Genomic DNA, 18,154 nt, shown 5'->3' with positions numbered 1-18,154 from the left:
TCAAAGGGTTGTTTGGTTTATGGATTCTGCGTCCCGTCCTTCCTCGGAGGAACCCAGAACAGATGTACATACTGTATTTACCTGAACCCAAGCCTAGATTTCCCCCAAGTTCTTCAGTGTTCGAAACTGGGAGGTCACCTTACATTTAGGGTCCTTTGGGATAAATAGTATAATTTTATGTCATCTTAAATAAAGGGGCGTCTCCGATTCAGGTAAATACGGGAGTGGGTTTCCCCATGTCATCCTCATTCAGCCCTGCGAGGTAGGTCAGGCCGAGAGAGAGAGAGAGATCTTGAGCCGAGAGACAGTCAGACAAAACACAAGCTTCTCAATGAGTCAAGATGACCAGGAAGCAGATTGGAACTAGACATTTGGAGGCGTTTCCCCAAGGGCTCTGTAGTAGAGCAAGGATTTGAATACAGGACTCCCTTGGTCTAGGTCTGATCTGCCTCCCAATACACCACACCAGCTCCAAGCACTCTCCATTGATTTCCTGCCCCACTCCCAGTGCTTGATTTAACCGCCTGGGCTCAACTCGGAATTTCCCCTAATTGGAGGTTTGAACATTTGCTGCCCAGATCCAATTCCCCAGTTCTTTTCTGCACGTTTATCTTTTGGCAGCTTCTTGGCACACTGGTAGTATACTAAAGGCAAGCTTGATTATTTTCCCACTCGTCTGATAAATGACTGTTTCTCTCTCTCACACACACACACACACACACACACACACACACACCGCCCCCCTGGATCCGGAGGTTATTTACGGCGCCCCTTCTGACAGTTGCTGGAACCAGACAAGACAGGTCTGGGAGTTGTCCTGCTTTCTCGGGTGTTGACTGAGATCTGTCAGTGGAGATTTATGTGGGTCCTGCTTGCTGGCGTTGGACTCTATGGCCAGAGTAGGAATTGCCTCCGAGATTAATGATGGGGCTTATTTAAAAAATAAAACGATGCAAGCAAGGTCATGTCCCCAGTGCTTGGAATGCTAGCGGCATCCTCTTTGCCTGACAATTAAAAGGGCCAGAGAGATGCAGTGGCTGGTCTGCTGGCTTTTGCACAAATCCCTGCGTGCCTCTCAGACCTATTTGCATGCCTAACAACCAACGCAATCCATCTTTGCTGAAAAGACATATACAAATGCATTGATTGATTGATTGATTGATTGATTGATTGATTGATTGATTGATACTAAGGACAAGGGCACCAACAAGCCTGCAAAATCCATTCCGACTCTTTGGAGGTCATTTGGTAAGTGTGGAGTGGTGTTAGACTAGGGTGAGGGAAACTCTAGTTCAGGACTTGTGGTCCTGTGCAACCACAAAACGTTCTAGCTGACTTGGGGCCTCATCTCACAGCCTAACCTACCTCACAGGGGTGTGGTGAGGGTATGCACAACTCTGGCCCTCCAAATGCTTTTGGACTACAACTCCCACCATCCCTAGCCACAGAGGGGCCAATAGTCAGGGATGGTGGGAGTTAATAGTCCCAAATCTGCAGGAGGGCCAAAGCTACGCAGCGCTGGCATGACGGGTCGGAGAGCATTCATATTGCCCTGAGCTAATAACGATAATGATAATAATTTCCTTTCCAGGCTTTCAAGCAGGAGTCTCTCCCAGCCTTTACTGGAGATGCTTCCTGGAATTGAGCCTGGGACCTTCTCTGCATGCAGAGCAGGTGCTACAACCCTTCCCGAGAAATTACACAGAAAGCTGCTTCCCACTGAGTCAGATCCTTGGTCCATCTAACTCACTATTGTCCACTCTGACTGGCGGCAGCAGCAGCAGCTCCCCAAGATTTCGGACAAACCTGGAGGTGCTGCCAAGGACCTTCTGCATGCAAAGCTCTGCCACCCATCTCCCTTGCTGGAAAGACACGGGTTCAGATCCTCCCGGGGCTAAAAAATAAATATTTTGCAACCTCTCTGGCAAACCAGCGGTGCCCTTTCCAGCGACTCTTTACAGCCAAGCCCGTTCTGAGGTTCTCACTGCTGCTGCTGCTGCAGATGCACAGCGAAGGGACATGATCTGTATAGGTGCAGGAGATGGTCTCTCCTGCCAGACAGGCAACTACCCATCTGGCTAACGGTTGAACTGGGGCCTCCAGCCTCTTCAACCCAGCAACTGGTAGAGCCTCACGGGTAGAGGTGGAGCACAGTGCCCTCTAGTGCCCACCAGACGCACTGCCAGGGAAAGCACTCCAGAACTCCCTGGCTGGGTTGGATCAAAGTGGGCCATACTCTAGGCAGCTCAGCTGCTGCCTTATATACCAAGTTTGACTTTGGGCCCAGCTAGCTCGGCCCTGTCTGAGCCAGACTGCGTGAGGATGGTTCCCGGTTCATTCCCTGGGCCGGGACAGACTACTGTCTAAAACCCTGCCAGTCAGAGTAGACGACACTGAACTAGATGGACCAGTGGTCGGACTCAGGAGACAGCTTCCTATGTACTTCTGTATTCAGGGCAGACCCTTTCCAGGGAGGGAATCTGCTAGGAGCATCTGCTTTGCACGCAGAAGGTCCCAGATTCAGTCCCCGGCACCATCTCCAGGTAGGGCTGGGGGAAGCTCCTGCCTCGGACCTTGGAGGGCTGCTGCCAGTCAGTGTAGACAGTCCTGAGCTGGATGGACCGAGGGCCTGGCTAAGTATAAAGCAGCTTCCTAAGTTCCTATGGCAGCTGAGGGGAATTCAGAGTCCTAGCAGTCATTTGCAGTCTGGGTCATGATGGAGGAAGGCGTGAATACCTCATTCTTCTGCACTGTGGCCCTGATCCATCCACACACTCACGCACGCATACACATCTCACTGCCTTTTTTTTTTTTTTTTTTTTTTTGACAAAGGAAAAGATGACCCGAGTTCCAGTCACGGAACCCACACGTCACAACCAGCTTGGCCTGGAAAGTTGCTTCCCATCACGGCCTTGGCACGGCCTTTGCCGCTGACCTTGGAGTTCCTGGCTGCTGGGGCTGGTTTTTCTCAGCTAGCTGGAGGCAGAGAGGTGCCGATGCCAAATTCTCACTCAATAAGTCCCTGCTAAGCAAGCTGTCCTCAATCTGTGAACATGGAAATGACTTAAAAGCTTCCAGACGCACGCCTTTTGCACCCCGTGCGATCCCCAAGGGACGCGCACAGCTCTAGCCTGCTGACAGGGACTGCAGGAAATGAGGAGATCCCCCAGAAGAACCCAGGGACCGCCCTTCTAAACTGGACCAAAGTGGTCCACGGTCTAATCCAGTGCCCTGCTTCCCTTGGAGACTTCCCATCATAAAAGAATCAGCCTTTGCTTCTTGCTTGCTCGCTCACAGAGACTGGCATTCAGAGGTAGACTGCCCTGGTATACGGAGGCTCCACTCCTTACAATCATGACTAAGAAGAGCATGATAAAAAACAAACAAACCTGCTGCATTAGACCAAATCCATCTAGCCCAGCAGCCTGCTTCCCTTGGCAACCTACGAGAGATGCTTCTGGGAAGCACCACCATTGCATTATGATGGCAGATTATTATTCCTTATTAAATCTATCCCATTATTATTGAAAACCGTGCATTCTCATCAGTACATCCTGCTCCCCGTAAGGTCCCCAAAGGGACTACCGGCATAATTAAAAAGCAGAAAGAGTAGAAATTCAGTCCGACTGAAAAAGCTGCGAGAAATCAGGACGTTTCAATGGCTTGTTAACATTTATTTTATTTATTGTTCAAATTGGTAGGCCGTCCCAAGCTACCATCTCTGGGCAGTTTACAGCGACAAACAGATTGAAAATGAAGACCTTAAAACCATTTAAAAACCAGAGTGCAGTTAAAAAGCTTGGGGTGGAGGGGAAATAAATCTTTAGAGAGCTTTTTTTCCAAGTTGTCAGAGACGGGGAGGCTCTTATTTCAGCAGGGAACACATTCCAGAGTCTTGGGGCCACAACGGAGAAGGTCCGTCCTTGCATAGCCACCAGACGAGCCGGTGGCAACTGCGGACAAACCTCTCCAGATAATCTCAATGGGCGGTGGGGCTCATGGCCAAGAAGACATTCTCTTAAACACCTTAAATACAGAAATGCGAGTTAGAATCACCCAACTTTTGAATCTGAAGGGACCTTAGAGTCTAGCCCTGATGTCCAGCCTCAGTTAAAAAACCTGCAGTGAAGGAGAGCCATGCACTGCATGAGGCATGGTGTTCCACTGGCCAACAGCTCTTACAATTACGAAATGCCCCCTAATGTCTAGTCAGAATCCACATCCTCATCATTCCAACCCACTGGTTGGAATGATCCAGCTCTCAGGATGAACAGAGAACAAGTCAACGTCTTCTTCTAAGTGACAACCCTTTAGAGATTTCAAGACAGCTGCTCTTCTCCCCTTCGTCTTCTCTTCTCCGGGCTAAATACCCAGAGCCTTGAACCATTCCTCATCGGGCTTGGTTTCCAAGACCCCTCACCATCTTGCTTGCTCTCCTCCGAACCCCATCCAGGTTATCAATGTCCTCCCTAAAATGTGGGGCCTAGAACTGGACACAGTATTTCAAATGAGATCACCAACCAATACAGAAGAGAGCAAGACGGACACTTCTCGTGATCCGGACACTGTGCTTCTGTTAATGCAGCCTAGGATTGCATTCGCTTTTTTAGCTGCCGCATCACGCCACTGGCTCATGCTCCAAAACAAAGCTTCTTCTGGTGGCTTCCTCAAACGGCCCACATTCTGACCCCTCCCTTTCCCACATGTTCAGTTCAGTTTATTGCAATCTTTGATCAAATATACAGATGCTTTTCCACATGGACCCCCATCCGAGAATGAGTCGTGGGTGCCCCGATTCGGGTGCCAAAGTGCCCAATCTGCATTCGGACCTTGGCAACTTCTCCTCTTCTTCAGAGAGGAGGTCCCAATCCGACTCCAAACCTGGCCGATTTGGGGCCCCATGAGACATCCCGGGCAAAATAATCTCGACGTGTGGCGAGATCCAGGGAGGGTCGGCTGTCCAATGCGACCATACACCCCCATTGGTGCCCTAGTCCCTCCGACGAGAACGAGAGCCTTGGAAATCCCTCACGCCACCAGAATCTCTGGGATTCCGGCGCCTTTGCCGTATTCTAAGTGGATCCTGTTTGCAAATCCTCCTTTGATAGCCAAGGTTTTATCCCTTGTTACTCAGAGTGTGCAAGAGAGAGATGTCGCCGGGAGCTATTGATTGTTCTTCATGGCCGTCTCCTTTGATAGGGAGGCCCAAAGGCTTTGTGGGTTTTCCTCCCTGAACTTGCTGCCGTTTCTGGAGGAAGGGAGGGAGAGAGAGAGAGAGAGAGCACTGGGGGAAGAATGCTGGGGACTTTAATCTTAAAGTCCTGCTCACAGTCCTGTCCTGAGGCCTGGAAGCTCTTCCTGCTAGGCCTCAATACACAAGGTCTGGCTGTTGCCAGTTACAGTGGCCAGTAGCCAAGGCTGACCGGGGCTGAAACCCTCGGCTGAGCCAAGAGGTGCCTCTTAAAGCAACCGTTCTCTTCCATTGAGCAGGGGGGACAGCTGGCCTTAGGGTAGTGAGCACGCATGGCCCCCCTGCTAAGCAGGGCCCACCCTGGTTTGCATTTGGATGGGTGGCTATACACGAGTGCTGACAGATACTCCCCTTAGGGGATGGGGCCATAGCTCAGTGGAAGAGCATCTGCGTGCTTCCGTGCAGAAGGCGGCCCCCAGGTTCAGTCCCTGGAACCATCTCCAGGTGGGGCTGGAAAGGACTCCTGCCGGAAAACTTGAAGAGCTGCTGCCAGTCAGTGTAGACAATACAGAGCTAGATGGAGTAAGGGCTGACTTGGTATAACGCTAGGTTCATTAGAAGTGTCCACAGCCCAGTGGAAGAGCATCTGCTTTGCATGCAGAAGGTCCCAGGTTCCACCCCTGGCAGCATCTCCAGGTAGACCCTACTTAGCTAAGGGGACAAGTCATGCTTGCTACCACAGGACCAGCTCCCCTCTCCCACGTTTCCCAGCGTGCTCAGGGCAACGAGCACAAATCCTGCACCGCGTTTCTCTGCATCCGCGACCACCTTTTTTCAAAGCAGTTCCTCCCTGGCATTCAGAGCCCTGAAATGGAAGTGTCTTGGGCATCGGGGGGCCCTGGGAAATGTCATTTCCCAGAGCGCCCATGGATATCAGGTGCCCTGGGAATTCTATGCTCCAGGGCTCCTTGCACGCAATATGCAGGCGTGTAGATCACCAGGAAACAACATATAGTAACTAAGCTCATTTTCCAAAGCACACTGATGGGAGTTCATGCATAACAAACACAGATCTGTAAGTTGTCTAAAAGGACATTGTGTCTGCATCATTTTTGTTGTTCCTTTGTCTCTGTGTCATAAAATATGGTGAGCAAGGATTATTTAAACCAAGGCTCACCACCAGTCCCCTATATAAATAGCCATGAATTGTCCCCTTTGCTAAACAGGGTCCACCTTGGTTTGCATTTGGATGGGTGACTGCATGTGAGCACTGCAAGTTATTCCCTGCACGAAGAAAGTCTCAGGTTCAGTCCCTGGCAGCATCTCCAGGGAGGGCTAGGAGAGACACCTGCCAGGATTCTTGGAGAGCTGCTGCCAGTCAGTGCCTACAATACTGAACTCGATGGACCAATGGTCTGGCTCAGGACAAGGTAATAAAAATAAAACTGCTGACATTTGTGCTGTTATACAGAGCTAGGGTGTGACCAGATTTGGAGTACTGTGTACAGTTTTGGCCACCATCTCTTTAAAAGGACATTATAGAACTGGGCAAGGTGCAGAAGAGGGCAGCCAAGATTATCAGGGGCCTGGAGCACATTCCTTAGGAGGCAAGGCTACAACACCTGGGGCTTTTTAGTTTAGAAAAAAGACGACCAAGGGGAGACATGATAGAAGCTTATCAAATTATGGATAGAAATTCTCCCTCCCTCACCACACTAGAACCAGGGGTCATCCCATGAAACTGATTGCCAGGAAATCTAGGACTGACAAAAGGAAGGACTTTTTCACACCTCGCATCCTTAATCTATGGACTTTACTGGCATGAGGTGTAGTGATGACCACCAGCTTGGATGGCTTTAAAAAGGGGGCTTTGAAGATCCATGGAGGACAAGTCTATCAAGGGCTACTGGTTTGAGGGCTATCGGCCACCTCCAGCCTCAAAGGCAGGGTGCCTCTGAGTACCAGTTGAAGGGGAGTTACAGCAGGAGGGAGGGCAGGCCCTCAACTCCTGCCTGTGGGCTCCCCAGAGGCATCTGGTGGGCCACTGTGGGGAACAGAATGCTGGACTAGATGGGCCTCCTTGGGCCTGACCCAACAGGGCTGTCCTTATGTTCTTATGACATCAACTCTTTATCTCTGAGAAATTCACATTGAACCCAAGTATCTCTTGTCTAAACTGTCCCTCCTGAGCAATATCAGAGCACGAAACATATTACAAAGCATTTGCCAAAGCAGCTTGCTGGAAAACACAGCGCCATTTGCATCCCGCAGTGCCTCCATGGTGGGATACAACAGCAACTAAAGTCCCCGGCAGGAAATGTTGGGTTTTTGTTTTTCCCAATTTCACATCGGAGATGCTTGCAGGCATCTCCGATACAAATGACACTTGGAAGCCACCTCGGGTCTCCAAAGACTCTGCCAAGCTGGCGAAGCAGCTAAGAATGCAGTAAATAAAAGATCACGGCTGAAAAGGGACCACGAGGGAGAAAGTGAGAGTTAAGATGTGTCAAAAGCCAAACATGGGAAACGGGATCCGATTCTCAGCTGCTTTCAACGAGATACGCAGCAGAGTTTTATTTTTATTTTTTTTAAACGGGTGTAGAAGTCAAATTGAAAGTTACAGGTCTGTCTCTTTGGAGTTCTGATCTGTGTCAAAGTCCTCCACCAAAATCTTCCGCGATTTCAAATATCCACTATTTCTCCACAGAACAGTCTCAACACTGTCAGCTTTTTCACACGGTTTTCTTGATTTTTAAAATCCTTCCATAAAGGATGGAAGGTAGTTTTCTAATCCTCCCATAAAAGTATTTCCTCCTGAGTGAAACAAGCATGCATGGGTGCTTGCTGTATGCCCTAAAGACTACCAAGACCATGGTGCAGCAGAAAACAAAACCCTGTTGGATCTGACAATATCATAACATCAAAGAAGAATCCAAATGCTATATACTAGTATTTTAACGTCAAAGTAATAACACTGGATGTTTAAAAATGATCCAGACTAGGTTATATATAATAAATCCAAATCAATACATATATATGCTCTAATAAAATAGATGCAAAATGATCAATAAAAGTTAATAAAGATAGTCTCTACGTATCCATCTGAAAAGGTAGAATCCAATAGATTATGTCCAAAATACTGTGCCCTTAATGAATAGGAAGTTAACAGGCGTTCCAAAGTAGTTGCAATGTTACATTGCGATTGAGAGATAAAATGTTGAATCTTGACTTTCCCAGTTTCTAATCAATCTCACCAAACACATTTCTATTAGAATGCCTTCATCAGTGGCAACAGTGAAAAATATATTATAACATAGCCACGAATAGTATTTAAGGGCCACTATAAAACTAAACAAGTTATACGATTTATACAAAATAGTGTGTCTTAATGGCGGTTGCTACCACACATAAAATAAAGTGTTTAAATGAACTCCCAGATAAACACTCCAGGTAAGCCAAATTGGATTGACTGAATTAGGTATATATCCAAAATGAAACTAGCCAAAATAGACCTAATTAACCATAATCTAGACAAAGGTCTACTTTATAAAAATGTAAACTATCCTAAAGACAACTAAAATACTTACTATCTGTAAATGGTTTGCTTCTACAGGTAGCCTCTGGTCCCAACATGGGGGTTGAATGACACTAATTTCTCCCTTCAGCTTTCTTTACTGACTGAATTCTAAATGGATTTCACCTGCCCTTTTCTATTAAGGAACTGAAAACATCCGATAGCACCATTGAATTAAGTGTACAGCCTTCTAATTCTGCTACAACTTACTCCCATAAACTAGCATCCAATGCAAACCACATATACATTTGAAATAGGATAAAATGCACACTAGACTGCATGAAAATGATTATATAAATCAATGCAAAAACACTGGGTGTGGACACATTAAAAAAATAAAACTGTCAGTAGACATCTAATGGCGCAGAGGAGAAATGACTTGATTATCAAGCCAGAGGTTGCTGGTTCGAGTCCCCACTGGTATGTATGGGAAATACCTCTATCGAGCAGCAGTGATATAGGAAGGTGCTGAAAGGCATTATCTCATACTGTGTTGGAGGAGGCAATAGTAAACCTTTCCTGTATTCTACCATCAACAACCACAGGGCTCTGCGGTCACCAGGAGTCGACACCGACTTTACCTTTATATCAGATATTGATGCATATATACACCAAGAAAATCCACTTGCAAAATCTAAAACAATGGCCAAGAGAGGAACATAGGCAGCTGCCATATACTGAGTCAGACGCTTGGTCAATCTAGCTCAGTACTGTCTTCACAGACTGGCAGCGGCTTCTCCAAGGTTGCAGGCAGGAATCTCTCTGCGCCTGATCTGGAGATGCTGCCAGGGAGGGAACTTGGGACCTTCTGCATGCAAGCAGGCAGGTGCTCTTCCCAGAGGGAAGCAAACCAAAATCCCATCCTGAGCAGCCAGCAAGTTTTAGAAGCCCCTCGCTGCTACTTTCCAATTTGTCCGAGTCTTCAAACAGTCTTGAAGCCCATTTCCCCCACTGGGTATTTAATTGAGATTTATTGCTGACTGCCACGGTATGTTAAGTAAATTCCAGGTGATTATGAAAAACACAGAATTATTGAGGTTTATCGCTGCTGATCCCCTTTGCCATTTGGCTGGTGCAGAGGGAGGGGTAGCGGGAATCATCGGGGAGTGGCCCCCAGGTTGTGGGATCTGAGTCCCAAAGGATTCAAGCCCCAAATCTCATCCACCACCTCCTTCATCCTCCACGGCTTCTTCCAGAAAGGAAGTGAAGCTGCAGACTAGGATCTTTTAAAGTACCTAGCCACGCCCACTGGGGAGAGGCCCCGCCCAAAGGCACCCTCCACGGCTCTGGTAAGGGACAATACGACCCTGCCGCTGGGTCTAAGTATGCGTACGCGGCTGAAAATGCCCCACAGCCCAAATCGAGTTTCTGTTCTGGTAAGCGAGCAACTCCAGGCAAGAGTGGTCTCTCTTGCTCACTTCTGAAGCCATTTTTCATTCCGAAAAGAGCAATAAAGGGAGAAAATGAAATGCCTTCCTCTCCAGGCCGGAGTTGGCGTGCTGGCCGGGAGTGGGCCATTACCTCCCTCCTTCCAATCGAATAAGCGGTCCCATGTGAACGGAGGAGAGAGAGAGATGGAAAGGCGCTCTCTAACCGGCCCCTTCCCCCGGGAAGCCCCTAATGGCCCAAATCCAGTAATTTAGTTAACGGAAGAGAGGCAGCCGTCAGGTCTAATCCAGCTTCTCCACCTGAGACGCAGAGGGCGGCTGGGCCGGGAGATGACGGCATAACGGACGGAGGAAGAGAAGGAGGGAGGGGTGCACCCAGCCTCTCTGGATCAGGGACACCCTTAGAGGTCCCACTTTAGTCCTGTTTCCCACGATGCCCGACCGGCTGCTCACAGGAGCCCACAAACCGGGCCCTCGGTGCCCCTGGGGTCCACTGTTCCCTCTAAGGTATGCACACGTGCGCATGCTCACAAGTTTTTGGATGTCCACTCAGTTCGTTTTAGATCCCACCCAGGAAGGCCCCACTCTGAATGCACACGTGCGCAGACACCGCTTCGATACGGCCGCCCAAGACAAAACTCATTCCGCACAGAAATGACAAAAATTAGGGGGACCACTGCTGGGGTATCCACGTTACTCAGAAGTAAACCTGGCGTGCGTACCCTTGCAGCTTGACTTGTAAGTAGACCCTGCTCTGTTCAGCACTTTCGCACGGCCCGTGAGACGACCCTGACCTTCTCATATGCATGCTCCCATGTATTTATTTTGCACGTTTATATCATGCTCGTCCCCCAGGGGGCCCAGAGCGGTGTGTGTGGCTATGCCTCTCCTCACGACAACCCTGTGAGGTAGGCTAGGCAGAGACTGGGAGAGGCGACTGGCCCAGAGTCACCCAGTGAGTTTCAGGGCTGAAGCGGAGGGTTGAATTCGGGTCTCCCTGGCTCTAGACCAGCACTCTAACCACTGCACCAGGCTGGCTGCTGCAGACCCGCCTTGAGCCTTACTTGCAAGTAGACCCTCAGCTGTGAGAGACGCGGGTGTGTGTGTGTATTTGCTGATGACTCTCCTCTCTGTTTTTGGCTCTGCTGCAGCCAGCTGTCTCAAAATGCGTTCGATGGGGAAATTGAGCTCCCCCATCGAAGGGCTGAGACGCTGGACTAATTGGATTACCTCCTTAATGGCTCTTTATCGGGTTTCCTGGCTTGCCGGGGGGGGGGGGGGGCTTGGAAGGGGGGGACGTGTTTATTTCCCTAAGGCCTCAGAACTGTGGGGAGCTGGTCTTGGGGGGGGGTGGGGAGTGGCAGGAATTGCCCCCTTTGCTAAGCAGGGCCTGCCCTGGTTTGGATCTGGGTGGGTGACTACAGCCAGATAACGTCTTTGGATGGGTGACTTAGCTTTTGCCTGTGGGCTTCTCCGGTGGGCCACTGGGTGATGCAGGATGCTGGACTAAATGGGCTTCCTTGGGCCTGATCCCCGCAGGGCTGTTCCTATGCGAGCACTGTATTCCCCTTAGGGGATGGCCCGTAGCTCAAACATAGGGCACTCCGCATGCCGTGCAGAAGGTCCCGGGTCCAATCCCTGGCAGCATTTTCAGGAAAGGCTGGGAAGGAATCCTGCCTGGAATCCTGGATTGCTGCTGCCAGTCAGTGTAGACAGTCCTGAGCTAGACAGAGCCACGGCCTGACTCGCTGGGCGGCGGCAGCTTTCTACAGGATGGGGCCGTCGCTCAGTAGCAGAGCACCTTGGCAGCATTTCCAGGTAAGGCTGGGAGAGAGGCGCCTATGGGGAGAGCCACTGCCGGTCAGAGCATGCAATACTGAGCGAGAGGGACCAAGGGGCTTTCAGTATGTGGCAGCATCCTCTGTTCCTAGGCCCAAACGCATCGCTGCATTTCAAGCCGTCTTCAAAAGCTCCGGGAAAAATGTACCACTTGGCCTCTGTGCACAAACTTCCATTTCAATCCTCACCTCACCCCTTGATAGGCAGGCCCCTCTCTGCCCCGTAAGCCAGCGGTGACATCAGCCACGCAAGCCCCCTCTGCCAAACGCCTCCGGGCGCTTCTCCCATCCACAGCTGCTGGGAGTGAATTATTTATCAGCTAACAAGCTTTTAGTCTCTCCCATAATACCGCCCCCCAGCCCCAATGCAGGCCCTGGGCCCCCAGCGGTACCCACAACCACTCGTCAATTATGCAGCAGCTGTGTCCCTCTTCGGCAGACACGGGAGGCGATTTATGTTGCATTTCCAGCTTCTCCTAGCTTCTGGCCTTCCCCAGACAGCAGGTTTTACTGCGGGATTAAGAGGGGTGGGGTTCTGTGCGCTACGGGGCATATCGGATATTTCGGATTTGCTCCAAAACCCAACACCAAAAAAGGATTTTTTTTTTTTTTTGCCCCGGACAAAAACCGGGCCGAGCTCCGATGCTCAACAAAAACCCCGAATCGTGTCTGGAGTGCCCGCTGATAGCTCGCAGGGCCTTTGCCGTGACTTCACTCTGGGCAATATGTGGACGCACACACCTGCCCTTCCAAAGCGAAATCGCCGTCTGGCAGGGCTCCAGGCTGGAATCGTTCAGCAGTGAAGGCTGAAACCCTGCACATGCGCTCACATGCACCGTCACGGGATGGGAGGCTGCGTGGAGCATCCACTGATTGCTTCACTTCAGAGGGCATCTCCAAGGGACTAGGGGCGGTCGGGTTTTTTAAGCACGGAATCAAATCACAGCTCAGAGGATCATGGGATTCTAGAGCTGGAAGAGACCTTTGAGGTCCGCTAGACCAACCCCCTCAAGCTCAGTGCAGGTATCTTAGAACATTAGAGTTGAAAGGGACCTTTGAGGTCATCTAGACCACCCCCTACTCAGTGCAGGAAGCTGTTACAACATCCCTAACGGATGGCCATCCAGGCCGCTCTGTTTGAGAGTTTGAATACTACCACTACTACTACTTCTTCTTCCTCTTTTTATTGCTTAATTTGTTAGCCACCCCATAACAAATTGCAGCGCTATATATATATATATATATATAGAGAGAGAGAGAGAGAGAGAGAGAGAAAGATTTCACCTGGCATCTAAAAGAACAAAGTGCCAGTGCCCGCTGAGCCTCACAGAAGAGGCTATTCCATAGATGGGGTGCCACCACCAAAAAGGCCTCTCCCTGGTAGCCACCCACCTAGTAGGGTCTTGGAGGCCGTCTAGGGGCCTTGAAGGACTTCTGATCCAACCCTCTGTTCCAGGCAGGAGTGTGCTATGACACCCCTGGCTGGATTTGTTAGGCACCCACACGGGCTGGTCACTTGACCGTGAATGGCCAGAAACCCTGGGGTCGGCCCTGACTGAGTCTGACTCTGGGCACTGAATTTTAAGAAGGACTTCGTCATTGGTCTCTTCTCTGCCATGAATGTGCCCAATCCCTCTTTCGAAAGGGATGTAAACGATTGGTCATCATGAGGTGGGGAGTTCCACAGGCCAATTACATGCCAAGCCAAGGAAATTCCAGCTGCTGGATCTGGTGCTGCCCGCGCCAACCATTTCTGTTAGTGCAGGTATGGTTTCCTAATTTCTGCTAGGGAAGCCAAGCCGGGCATGGAGTTTACGGCCCTGGCGCTGAGCCCTGCCGTTTGCTTGCAGCCTCTCTTGGCATCCCACGGCCCCCTTTCTGCTCCGAGAGAGGCTTCATGCTAATGGGATGCTAATGTAGGGAAATTGTGCCGGCTGCAGAAGTGACTGGGAGAGGAATGGGAAGCCCAAAAGCATCCGTTCCTCGTTAGCTCGGCTGTCCAAACGTCACTTCTCATTACGAGCAACAATGAGCTTTGGGGACAGGCTAAGCTGCAGAGTAGATGACGGCGAGCTGGTGAAGGAGGCCATGGCAGCGTCTGGCTCAGAATCGAACTTCAAGCCGTGCCTTCAAGTCGGCTAATTTTTGCCCCAAATCTCTGCAGCTATCTCTCTGTTTTCATCTGATCTTTTCCATTCAGGAATGCTTAAATATCTATTTTTTTTAAAGAGAGAGACAGACAGACCTTCCGCTGAACCCCTTCCAGTTGATCAACATCCTTCTTTCAATGCAGCCCCAGAATTGGCCACAGTTTCCCAAGTGAGGTCTGTCCAGTGCAGAAGAGACTGCCACAACCCCTTCTCCATGATCCAGATCCTAGGCGCCTTTTAAAATCAAGACACTGGGGAGGGAACTTGAAAGGCATCTGATGTTCGGAGTACACAATTCTTGCTATTTTCAGCCCATTTGTCCGGGGAGAGCAAACAGAACAGGGTTTTGGTCGGGGGATTTCTTGAAAGTCAAAGTGTCCTTTTCAAGATCTTAGCTGACCACAGAACATCAGACCTCCAGGGAACTAACTACCTTTGTGCAAACATTTGCTGATGGACTCAATTATTTGATTTCTTGTTTGCCTTTCCGTGCACTCGATTCTTGTATTTATTTTCCAGTGTAAACTGCTTCGAGAACTTTGTTTCTGTTGACAAGCAGTGCATAGATATCCCTAACAATAACAACAACTAAGTAGTATAGCTGTATGCATTAATCCCCTAACTTGCAGATGAGGCTGATAAGATATTTGGGGACCATTTTGCACTTTTTAAGGTGGTTGGGGGGTTTTTTTAGCCAAAGAAGAAACACACCCTAGGCTTTTCGGGGTCAATGCAGGGAAGGTCAATGAAGAGTGAATGGAGACGGAGAACCCGAGGAAAACATAGGTAGCCCTCTTGGTCCACTCGAGGAAGCCCAAATGCTACTGTTCCTGAGATCGGTGTCTGACATCCAGAGAGGTTAATCCAACCAAGTCTGTGCAACTCCTCATAGATGTTCTTTTAAAGATCATTATAACATGGTCGTGATATGATGACTCCATGAAATAGCAAGGGAGAGAAGTCACTCCCTGCAAAATATTCCCCTCTCCCACTTTTGCTCCCCATCCATCAGACTGGAATTTGGCAGCAAAGTGTCAGATAATACAGCCCTAGTATATTATAGTCTAATAATAATAATAATAATAATAATAATAATAATAATAATAATAATACAGGAGCCAGGCCGCAAGGAGACCCCTCCAGCCTCCCAGGAGCCAGGCCAAAGCTTTCGCTTCCTTCCCAGCCAGGAACTGGGCTGGGTGAGACCATGTGTGCGGGAGGGAGTGCACGGTAATCTCCAGTGAAGACTTCAGCTAACCTGGTCCCGACGTCTCTCCCCACCACCCCAGTCTTTCCTGCCAGACAAGAAGAGAAAACTAGCCTGGAAGGCAATCCAGAAGGTTAGACCTAATCCAAAAAGGCAGTGTTTCCTAAGAGGAATCTGACTCGTTTCCGTAGTGGAATCTGCCCCAAAATGAAGCAAGCGTCATTAATAAGGTTATGGACACTAATTACCTTACCTCTACACTGTATAGTAAAATCCTCGCTCTCTAAGAACATTCTTTGCCATTCCTTGACTCCCCCAAACTAGTTGCTCTGGAGTCGCCCCAAACACAGAATTTGGGGGCTTTTACACGATACCCACCTTTATTTTTCCCCCAACACCCTGTTTAACTTTGCTTTTAACATCTGGCCAAAGAACAACAACAACAACAATCCAGATAATCTGAAAACTCACTGAGTACCCGATGCTGTTTAAATGATCCTAATAAAGCCATTGAACGGATAGAGTAAACCCTGCAGGAATTCAGAACTGGGTGGCGGAGAGCTCAAATGCTGATCTTTGACTTGAGAATCAGGGGCGTCCCTAGCTTGGCCTGTGAAATGTTGGAACGGCCATAACAGTTCTGTGCCGTGACAAACCACTGGACATCTCCGCGCCCCTCGCCTCGGGTGCATTGGACTGGAGCAGCAGCCTGCTGTGAGGGACCCCCAACTCCCCACTGTCCCATCTGGTTTTCTGCCTTAATGGAGGTCCTCCAACAATTAGAGCCCCTTGAAAGACTATCTGTGCCTATGCATTTTTAACCAGCTCATTAAACTTTCAGCAAAAGTGTCATCTTTAGGGGCAATATTTGGCGTTCCTCTGAGTGGGTGTTTAGCTCATCTCGGAAAGATTGGGGGGAGGGGAGATATGGGGCAGGGGGCAGGATAAGAGAAAGGAGGAAATGGGGACCTGAGCAAAGAATACAAAGGATGCTGCACAAAGAGGCATTATTTATTATCATTGTTATTGCTGTAGTAGATAAAAATAGTAGTCTGGATCCAAGATTAGGTTCCCCCCACCCCGAAGTTCTTTGATGTTAGAAATCAGTGTGTCATCTTAAATTCAGAGTCATTTTCTATTTGGACAGAAAGAGCAAGAACTGAAGCTGAGAAAGCCAGGCTCACAGCAGAAGCAGTGATTATAAGAAGACTCCTGGTAAGATGCAGAAGGTTCCCTCCCTGGCAGCATTTCCAAGATAGGGCTGAGAGAGACTCCTGCCTGCAACCTTGGAGAAGCCGCTGCCAGTCTGGGTAGACAATCCTGAGCTAGATGGGCCAAGGGCCTGACTCGGTATATGGCAGCTTCCTATGTTCCACATGCAGCTAAACACTCAGGGCCAGACACATGATCGAGGTCCGTATATGACAGCTCCCTGCATTCATATGTTGCCAGGGAGGGAATCTGGGACCTTCTGCATGCAAGCACACAGGTGCTCTTCCCAGAGCGGCCCCATCCCCTAAGGGGAAAAATCATACAGTCCTCACACATGTGGTCTCCCATGCAAATGCAAACCAGGGTGCACCCTGCTTAGCAAAGGGGACAAGTCCAGCTTGCTGCCACAAGACCAGCTCTCCTCTCTCAATGACCACGAAACGGGGATGACCGCCATTGTGCGGTCTGCACCATCAAGGACAGTAAATAGCTCCAAGCGGCTCGCGCTGGTGAGATTACGGCTGCAGGTTGTAGGCAATTGACTCTTAACGACAGTACAAATTAACAGCCAGAAACCCGGCGTCTATTAGCACCTGGTAAGAGACAGCAGGAGACGCCTCCTCTCGCTGGCTCTTAGCGGAACCTGCACAGCTGCTCGGAGACCAAGCGAAGGGAACGGATGAGCAACTGTCCCGGTCTCCAGGCCCTCCCTGTGAGCACAGTGCCAGGGTCACAGTAAGCAAGGGCAAATTTGTGCCCATAAGCTGAGCCGGCCCCTCTCCTAGGCTGAGCACCAGGGCACCTGCTTGGCAGGCAGAAAGTTCCAGGGTGAACCCCAGGCCGCTCCTGCAACAGGGCCGGATAAGACTCTGTTGGGGGCCATGGGGATCTGCTGACGAGCCCAGGCAAGGCAGACCACCACAATGGGAACAGGCCCAATGTCAGGGGTTGGCAATGATGGTTAGGACCACCCGTCCGGTCTAGTCTGTGAGATCAGGAAGGAGGCAAGGTGAAGGAGGTTTCAGCACCATGGACAGCTCTGTGGGAGACGTTAATGCGGTTGATCTGTAATAAGGTAAGGCAATGACGGTTTCAGCACCATGGACAGTTCTGCAGGAGAAGTTGCTCTGATCACAGTCAAAGGTAAGCTGTGCTCCTAGATAGTTCTGAGTGAAGGCTACTCCTAAAAGACGCCATCTTCCTGCCGGAAATGTGGCTATTCCTGCCAGGCACACAGCCCCCACCCTCCATCCAGAACCCTTAAAGGGGCAGCCTCCTCAACAGTAATCTGACACTCCTCCTCCTCCTCCTCATTGTGTGATCCCACCTAACCTGTTGCCAGAGCTGGTGCGTGGATATCCAGGAGTGCAATGGATGTAGAGGGCCAGATCCTCAGAAGGCTCAGGATCCATTTTGAGGGGGTCTCAGATGCTGAACCTCTTGTTTTGAAGGAGAGGTGGTTTCGTCAAAACAACGTCGAGATAGGGTGGCGTTGCCCCCTTTGCTAAGCAGGGTTTACCTTTCTTTGGATTGGATGGGTGATTATGTGTGAGCACTGTCTGCTGTGAGATCTTCCCTGTGAGCTGTAGCTCAG

This window comes from Hemicordylus capensis, chromosome 12 (assembly GCF_027244095.1).
Source record: "Hemicordylus capensis ecotype Gifberg chromosome 12, rHemCap1.1.pri, whole genome shotgun sequence".
NCBI lineage: Eukaryota > Metazoa > Chordata > Lepidosauria > Squamata > Cordylidae > Hemicordylus > Hemicordylus capensis.
This window is presented reverse-complemented; position numbering follows the sequence as displayed.